The sequence below is a fragment of the Gossypium hirsutum genome, chromosome D08 (genome assembly GCF_007990345.1).
Source record: "Gossypium hirsutum isolate 1008001.06 chromosome D08, Gossypium_hirsutum_v2.1, whole genome shotgun sequence".
NCBI lineage: Eukaryota > Viridiplantae > Streptophyta > Magnoliopsida > Malvales > Malvaceae > Gossypium > Gossypium hirsutum.
Window position 1 is genome coordinate 23,084,324 of NC_053444.1, and position 9,540 is coordinate 23,093,863.

Sequence of the window (9,540 nt, forward strand, 5' to 3'; positions counted from 1 at the left end):
CGAGCTCCGTTTGAACCTTAGAAATTCGTAGGATACAAATGATATGTCATTAAGGTAACCGTTTTGGTTGAGGTCCTGCATGTGTTGCAGACTCACCACAGCTCGTATGAGCTTACTGGTTTGTAGCTCGTAGGAGCTTACCGATATTCAGCTCGGAGGAGCTTACCGTTTATCGCTCATTTGAGCCTACATGTACAGGAATTGACAGATCACTGTTTAGTATACCTCGTGTATGCTACCCGCGTATCTAACGTGATTCTAAGTAGTTCAACGGGCATAGTGATATTTCGAGATTATATAAGTTCGATACGAACTAGTAGAGGTATTTACATGGAGATGGTTTTTATATATATGATACACGGATATACGGTAGAGATGTTACATGGGCATGGAAATTTAATAATTGTTGAATTCATACATGATTCTCAGTTTTTATGTGTATACATGGCTAACTTAGTGAATAGTTATGTGATAAGCTTTGGCAAAAATTGAATTGAGTTATGCTTTGAGTTGTTTACCTAAATTTGTGGTTATACGGTAAGTTTTATTTTATGTTTTACGAACTTATTAAGCTTAATTGCTTACTCCGTTTATTTTCTCGTGTTTTATAGAGCTTCGAAAGCTCGCTCGATTTGGAAGTCATCGGAGATTTGCGTCACACTATCAAACTCTTATTTTGGTACTTTGGACTTTATATTTTGGTCAAATGGCATGTATAGGTATTTTGGCTAATGTGGCCTATATGTCTCATTGAGTTTTGGCCATTTGAATTGCCTTGTAAGGTGGTCATGTATTTTGGTATGTATATATGTATAAATGGCCTTATAGTATATGATGTATGGTTGCTATGTGAATGTATTGGTTGTGAATTGATATTTGGGTACCAAATGGTTGAGATTTATAAGTAGCATATATGTTAGGTTTTTAAGCACAAAGTTTGCATATATGTGTTTGACCAATTAGGTATATTTGGAGGTGCCTATATGTATCATGATAGTATGTAATATTATTACATGTTATTAACTTGACATTAGTTGGTTTTGAATGCCTATTTATGCCATGGTTATATGCATATTGATGTGGTAGGTTGGTACCAATTTTGGGTGAGAAATATTGCTTGGAAAATGACCTATTTTTGTTCACATGAGCAGAGACATGGGCGTGTGTCTCAACCGTGTGTGACACACAGCCAGGTGACACGGCCATGTGTCCCCTGATACTACTATAGAAATCAAGTCAGTAGCTTCACACGGCCTTGGTTGTGTGGCACAAGTCAGTATACCCTCTAGTTTTCAGACGGCCTAGCGCACGGCCTAGCACACGGACATGTAAGGCCGTTTCGAAGGGTACATGGCCTGGCACACGAGCGTGTGGTTTGGCCATGTGACCCAAGTTAGTGAGTTACACGTGGTAGGACACGGGGTAAGACACGGGCTGGGACACGGCCGTGTGTTCCCATTTCGAATGCCCACACGGCCTGAGACACACGGCCTGGCCACGCGAGCGCGTGTCCCCTGCACTTTGAAAATTTTCCATGTTTTTCTAAAAAATTTCTTGAGTACTCGGTTTAGTCCCGAACTACTTTTAATGACTATTTAGGGCCTCGAGGGCTCGAATTAGAGACTATATGAACGAATTTGAATGACTTTTGTTTAGAATGAGAAATTAATATAAAAAGTATGCTTGTTTGAGTTATAAGTTCGGTAATGCTCCGTAACCCTGTTCCGACGTCGGATACGGGTTAGGGGTGTTATATTATCATCACATCATAAGGGAGAAAGTAGTAGACAGAATCATGAATGTCAAAATCGTATTAGAGGATAACCTTATGGACCCGTTTACCAAGACTACTAGTTAGGATTTTTGAGAAACAGGTGGGGAGCATGAGAATGCCAAATATGACTAATCTACTAAAGTGAAAGACTGCTAGATCTGGTGCCCTAAGTATAGTATATTCGTTTCTGTACTTGTATTTTTTTGAACATATTGGTTTAATAAAATTATCTATGAATTACTTTAATATCCTTTAAAAATATTAGGATTTGTCTATCAAGTCCAAATTAGGGAGATGATTTGTCTTAAGCATCAGAGTTGATGACTCCTAGAAGTTAGAGGCATAAATATGACTGACTGAACTAATAGTACATTAGATAGGACCCAAGTAGAATAGATCCTGAATTCGTTTACGTATTTATTAACTTATGATGTTCATAGTACGCCATACATTAATCCTAAATGGATGGTGGACTATGTATCGTGACTCGTATACTTTGATGTAAGTAAAAGAACGAGTTCAAATAGATAATGAATATATTATTTCTGCAGTATGTAGCATCATTCACAATAGTGAAATTCATAGTCCAAGAAATGGGGAAATGATGTCTTCTCATTGGCATTACATGATAGATGAAAAGTAACTGTGATTACGAGTTGTTTGTCTTTGTGATGAATGACTTAATTACTATTCAATAGTAATTAACTTTTCATGAAGGAAGATGTAATGGTTACAATGAAATAAAATAGGATCATAATGGGAGAACGGACCCAAAGAGATCAATGATATCCTATAAGGGTAACACACTTATGACAAGTTCATTGGACAAGCAATGGTTGAGTAGCTTTTGTAATGGTATATAATTTGGGAGAACTCAGTCACGATACTATAGTGGAATGACTTCGTGAATAAATAAATTTATAATTAATAGATGAAAAGTTAGAACTTAATTATAAATCATTTGAGCCCTAATTACAAATATCCAATCGGTCCCTCCGCTAGCTCGTTGAAACAAAAAATGAATTGTTTTTAAAATCAAATGGATAATAATGATAAATTTAGATAAATGAATTATATTCGGAAATGAATGTGGTTTCTCACTAAGTATAGAAATAACTCGAGAATTAATTTAAGTTTTTCGAATTATTATTTAATTAAATAATTGAAATTTGAAAATAGAATTAAATTAATTGGTCTGAATTTGTTGAACATGAAAATTAAATATACTTTCTTATATATTCTTTTAAAATAAATTTGTCATGACTTTAACGAAATTAGAATTAGGTTGAGAAAATTATTTAATTAGAAAATTAATTTAATAAATCATATTTAATTTGGGAAATAAAAAAACATGTATTGGGTTGGATTAAATTATAAAATGTTGGGTTAAAATTCCATAAAGCACATATAATTGGACTCGATATAAGAGAGACCCAAAACCCCTCAAAATATGTATGAGGGGCGGTTAACACTAATTCAACTAGGATTTTTCTATCTCTCCGTATAAATAAATGGCACTGATAGGGCTAAAGATATACAAGTTATATATAAATTTGATATATTGTTAATCTACCCGAAAATATTTAGAATTTATTTTCTAAGTATAAATTCAATTTTTTGGGAATAACAATTTTACATGTTTCTATAGAGAGATTTACTTTCTTACTGAAAGTAAGAAAATTATTTATGGTTTTGTGTTTGATTCATAATTGTTAGAGCCAACACTCGAATCGATTCGTGATACGAGAATAACAAAGAAGGTTGTTCGGTTGAAAGTCGGGGACGTCTAGGATCTGTCTTGCACAAAGCACAAGTATTTTTCGAGAAAAGTTTATTGTTATAAATATCACAAACCGGCTCGATTTTTAATTTTTTAATTTTTCGCCGTGACAGAAAGTTGTTTTTAAACTAGATTTTTTCCAACAATGAGAACCCCATCAGCCTTATTTTTTTTCTTCTCCTTCATTCTAGCAACCCCCCATGGTTGTTTATATTCTTCCTCCCCCTTTTCTTGCCAATTTATCCATATTCTTTTAAAAGTCTCACCTTCCACCTTGAGATTTTGCTAAAATATTTTAAAAAACAACCTCTTAAACTTATTTCCACAATAAATCTCACCATTATCTTAGGGTTTGATGGGTTTTTGTATGAAAAATGAAGCCTGGGAGAGAAAACTTCAAGAAGGTAAGATAGTGTTTTACTAACCCTTCTAACAAGATCTTTGAATTTATTGGTTATAAGAAAGCTTGGAAAGAATTGTTATTAATATTTGGATATATTTTTGGTGTATGTAAAAAATTGAATGATGAGAATGGAGTTTCCAAGCTCAAATGAGGATGGAATCAAATAAAGGTCATAGCGTAATGGAATTCTGTTAGAGGTTTCGCACTTATGTACGTTTTATATTGCCTTCAGGCCTTGCACTTATGTGAATTTTGGTGTGGTGCAATTTATGCTCTTATGAGCTCATTGGTGTAGTGGAAGGATGTTTTACGCTATTTTACAGTTTAGCCCTTAGATGCTCATTGGTGCAGTGGAGGAGTCTCGTGTATTCGAGTCAGTTTTACTAGAGTTTACAATGGGCAAAAATGGATTAAATGTTGATAATCAACTTTAGATGTGACTATAGATGGCTAAAAGAAATACTAAGGGTCATGAACAAAAAATTTTATAACTAAAATATAAGAAAATAAGGTAAATGAACAAATAAACAAAAAATAATTTAAATTGGTAAGGTACTATAAAAGTGTATATCTTAGTTAAGGAGATGAAAATGAAATAGACAACTCCAATAGAAAATAAAGGCCAATAATAAGAAATAAATGTTTATGTATGTTTTGAAAAGCTAAGAAACAAAGGCTTAAAGAATTACAAGGAAGAGTAATCTTCAAAAGAACTTTTCACAAGCTATTGCCTAATGAATCATTAAAATGCAAGTTGAGTCCCACAATTCAATTAATTTAAAGGAAGTTGATTAGTGACACTAGAATACGATTTAAGTGAATCTTATATGACATGCCTAAGGGTTTCAATGTTAACAAGGAATAGGATAAGTAGGTTTATCCTTGGTTACTAAGTAAACTTTTAAAGCTTATGCGTTAGTTGGTTAAAACGAGTAGGTAAAGGACCTTGTTTGAGAAGCTTGAAGCCTTGTTCGAGAGCATCGCATCACCCATCAAGTTTTTAAGGTTGTTCTTTAATTATCAAATGCTATTTGTGTAGGTTATTGCCATTTACATAGAGACTTAGAATATCATAAATGCTTATAAGTATTTGAATTTGTAAAATCAAGTGTTGTTTGTAACCTCCTTGAAAGGTTTAAACAAGTATTTGAATTATAAATTGGTTTGAACATGTTTATGACTTGGAACTATGTTTATATTTGATTTAGTAATGTTTTTAAATGCTTTGGAACCACGAGACATGATTTGATTGTATTTAAGGATACTTTAAAGTATTTTAAACTGTTTTGGGGACACTTAGTGAGTGATGCCACAACTACAGAGTTGCAAAGCAGCGACCATGGAGTCCAACGTTGCGACTTCGCATTCCCATCGTCGCGACCAAATTAACTTAGTTAGTCACGTCGCAATGTCCTAAGTTTCCCATTGCGCCCTTATAGCAACCTTGCATTTCTTTCAAGTAGTTTTGACCTTCCGGAGCCCATTTTGGATTCTGATCATCTTTGATTAACTCAAAATAAATTCTAAACGGTTTTAGATTGTTTTTAAAACTTTCAATTTGTCTAAAACATATTTTAATTATTTAAAAAAATGTTTTAAACCCGAAATCCTTAAATAAAAATAAATATTTCTTACACTTTCATGATTCCATAGCATCTCCCATTTGTAGCGATCATTGGGAAAGGTGATGAGTGTTGCATCTCTTCAACTTTCTCCCTGTCCTCGTCTTTTTGAGCTCTCTACCTGTCAAGGTGGACCGTCCTCCTTAACACCACCATATCTTCCTTGTTGTACATTGTATAAACAATTTATTTTAATTAATTATAATTTGTATATTGATGTTGTATTGATTTCTTTTGAAGTATGTATTGATATTATTTTTTATATCATATTATATATTATATTATATTATATTATATTATATTATATTAGAAGATTTTGTATAAAAGTGAAAACAAATAATTATGTTTCAAACCTTGGTATTTTAAATTATTATTCTTCGTTATAGTACATTATTCTTTGTTTAGATTATAGAACATTATTCTGAATATTGTTAATTTTTTACTAAATTTTCAAAACTAATTTCCACTATTTAAATAAACTTAAAATATTACATACCCGAAACGTTAAATCTATATAATGAAAAATTGAATCTATTTAATACTTCAACTTCTTACAGCAAAATTGCTTTAAATATATGTTTTCTACATCTAACATACGCACCAATTGTATATAATTTTACATTTAAAAACTTTATTTAATCACAAACCATAAATTCACTATTTTAATTCCTTTATTTTCATCCTCTCCATATTTCTCATTTATTTAATTTTCATCTTTTCACTTATATTTAACATTTATATTCATTTTTAAGTAAAAAAAAGCATAGTAGTACATTTACATTTTTTTTGTTGTTATTTATATTGAGGAAATTAGTTTTTAAATAACATAACTTAAATTTCGCATTATTTTCAAGAAATTCATGAACACATTTTTAAAAAAAATAATTTAAAATATTTTTAAAAGGTTAATATTTGATATACTAGTGGTGCATTTTTTTTAACTTGACAAGTAAAATTATAAATTTGCCATGTATCACATGTCTTTTTTAATTCCTTTACTATAAATTATTTACATTTGTGATCGCCCTAACTTTACTTATAAAACTTTTAAATTTCACAGTAATATATTAAATATTTTCTCATTTTAAAATCATTATAATATTATAAACGTTTTCAATGCTATTTACATCTTAATAGTTTTCTTTCACAATATTTATACATTTAATATACTTAATTATTCACAAATATATTATATTTTAAGTAATTTTTACACAATAATCCGTGTATTGTATGGGTAAAAAACTGGTATAATATACAAACATGATTTGAAGTTTTATGTCTCTTTCTTTCTTAAAAATAAAAATAAAATTAAAATTAAAAAATGGTTACAAACATAATGTTCATGATGGTATAATTGAATATGTTTATGGATAGTAAACAAATAAGAAATGAATAAATGTATATTTTATTTATTTTAAATAGATTATAAATAAAGAAAATAGCACGCTAATAATAATAATTTTATTAGTTGGCATTGTGTGTAAAATAAAATTTGTACCTATCCTAATTCCGTATACAAGTTTGAGATTCTTTTGTCCGTTTAGGAAAGTGTGGGCTTGATGAGTTTTGCATAGACGTCACAAGAATAGGAGAAAGACCGTGGCTCTGTTCACGAGGGTTGGCCCCACTTACAGTGGGCATTTTAATATTATTAGTGTGTTCTGTCGGGTTTCTATAGGCTTTGGTGCTTCTCCTGATTAGAGGATGTCTTATTTCCTTAATCTAATCATGAATGAAGTATCACAATTGTTTTTAAATAAGCATGCGAAAAGATTGTCATTATAATTATTTTGTTAGTAGTGTTTTATATAAAATATGAAATACTTTTAATTATTATTAGTGTCACAATTAACTTTGGAATCATATTAAATTATATTTATTATTTTAATTTGATTTTCAATTAATTAGTGTTATAGTTATATACGAATTAAAACCCTATAAATATATGCATTAACAAATTATTTTCAAATGACCCAGAAAAGAACTTTTAATTCTATTTGGTATGCTTTGTTTTCATCACAAAGAAAATTCGAGTTTTATTATTATTTGATATGTGTATATTAAGCTTTTAGGAGTAATAGTGTGATATGTTGAAGTTGCTTTATTTTGGTAGCCCAATTATTCAATTGAGAAATTAGGTTTAACGTATTAAAAATAAGTAATTTTAATTAATTATTAATAATAGATAAAAGTATATAAATAATATTTTTAATTTATTTTTTATCTAATATAATTTTTATTCTTTTGAATTATACAATTGAGTTGAAGTTGGATTTAGCGTATTAACATAAATTATTAATTAAATATTAATAATAAATATTTTTATATTAATTATTAATTAATTAGTATTATAATTACATTTCAATTGCAGTTAAGACTTATTAGTATAAATAGTGGTATATAATTTAATTATTTTAATAAAAAAAATAAACGTGTATATTTATGTGCTATGCAAAAATCTTAAAAATAAATTTTGAAAAATTAAAATAAAAATGGAAAAAAATTCATTGTTTATGTTTTTGTAAAAACGGGAAGATTACAAACAATAGTTGTAACTTTAAATGAATTGTAGATTAAAAAATAACTTCAAATGAATTTAATTTGAACTTAAATCCAAACAAAGGTAACAATATTGATTTTCAATAGTTTTTAAAATATTTATAATATTATTCAAATTTTTAGTTGAGTTGGTGTCACAGGTTAACTAGACACTAATTCGATTAGGAAAAATATAAAAATATCTTTATGTATTTAAAATAAATTATATTATTTAAGGGTAATTAATATTTTTATTTAAATAATAATAAATTGCATATAATGAGGTTTAAATCCACATCATTTACATTAATAAAACCTTAACTTTACCATTAAATTAAAGCTTTAACTTGAAATATTTTATATATTGTAATTTTTTTATTCATACTTTATTACCTCCATCTTGTATACATTGATAAACGTTATTGAATGAGTTGGTGTCACAAGTTAACTTGACATCAACTTAAGATCGATTACAACACCATGATAAACAATTGTGGTGTATTTATTATTCTTAATCTGATGTATTTACGTGTTTAAATTTTTTTACTCACAATTTAATCTATTTTTTTCATTTTAATATTGTACATAATGCATGTGGTATTACTAATTAGTTTCAAATGATAAGTTTCATTATTTTTTGTATGTTATTTTTAAACCCACCCTTGTGTTCTAAATACATAGTTTCTACACGAATACGCATGTGATAAAATTTCTAGTAATTTTAAAGTATGACATCTGCTGCTTAATTGTTAAAAAAGAGAGATTTTTTTTTGTTTTTAATCAATCTTAAATTTTATTTGAGGAAAACAAGATGAAATTGATTAAAATAATAAAAATAAAGGGTAAATTTGTCCAACATTTTGAACTACACCTATAATCTTAGATAACCTAAGGAATGCATAGTGTTGAGATAACACCCTATATTCCAGCATATTGATACTATTTGAGAATGTGAGATTATGTTAAGATATTATTATGATATATTATCTTTTAGCAATTTGATTCCTAATGGGAGATTATAGGATATTATAATGGGATATTAATTCTTAGCAATTTGATTCCTAATGGGATATTATAGAATATTATTATGGGATATTATCTTTTAATAGTTTGGTTCCTACGTAACTACTACTATATACCTTTGAGGTCTATCAATAAAATTCAAGAGATTACCCTATTCTTGTTATGGTATTTGAGCAAGGTTTTTGACAATTTTTTTCATCACTCTAAATGGCTGGCGACGAGTTTTCTCCTCCTCCACCACCACCAAGGGGCAAAACTTCTTGGTTTTACTGTTGGGCAATAATAGTCTTTTCTGGCACTGTTCGATAATAAACAATCAACTTCCACTCAGTTGAATAGTAAGTCTAAGAATAATTGGATTATTGATACGACGTGTTCAAATCATGTTACGAGTGATCTT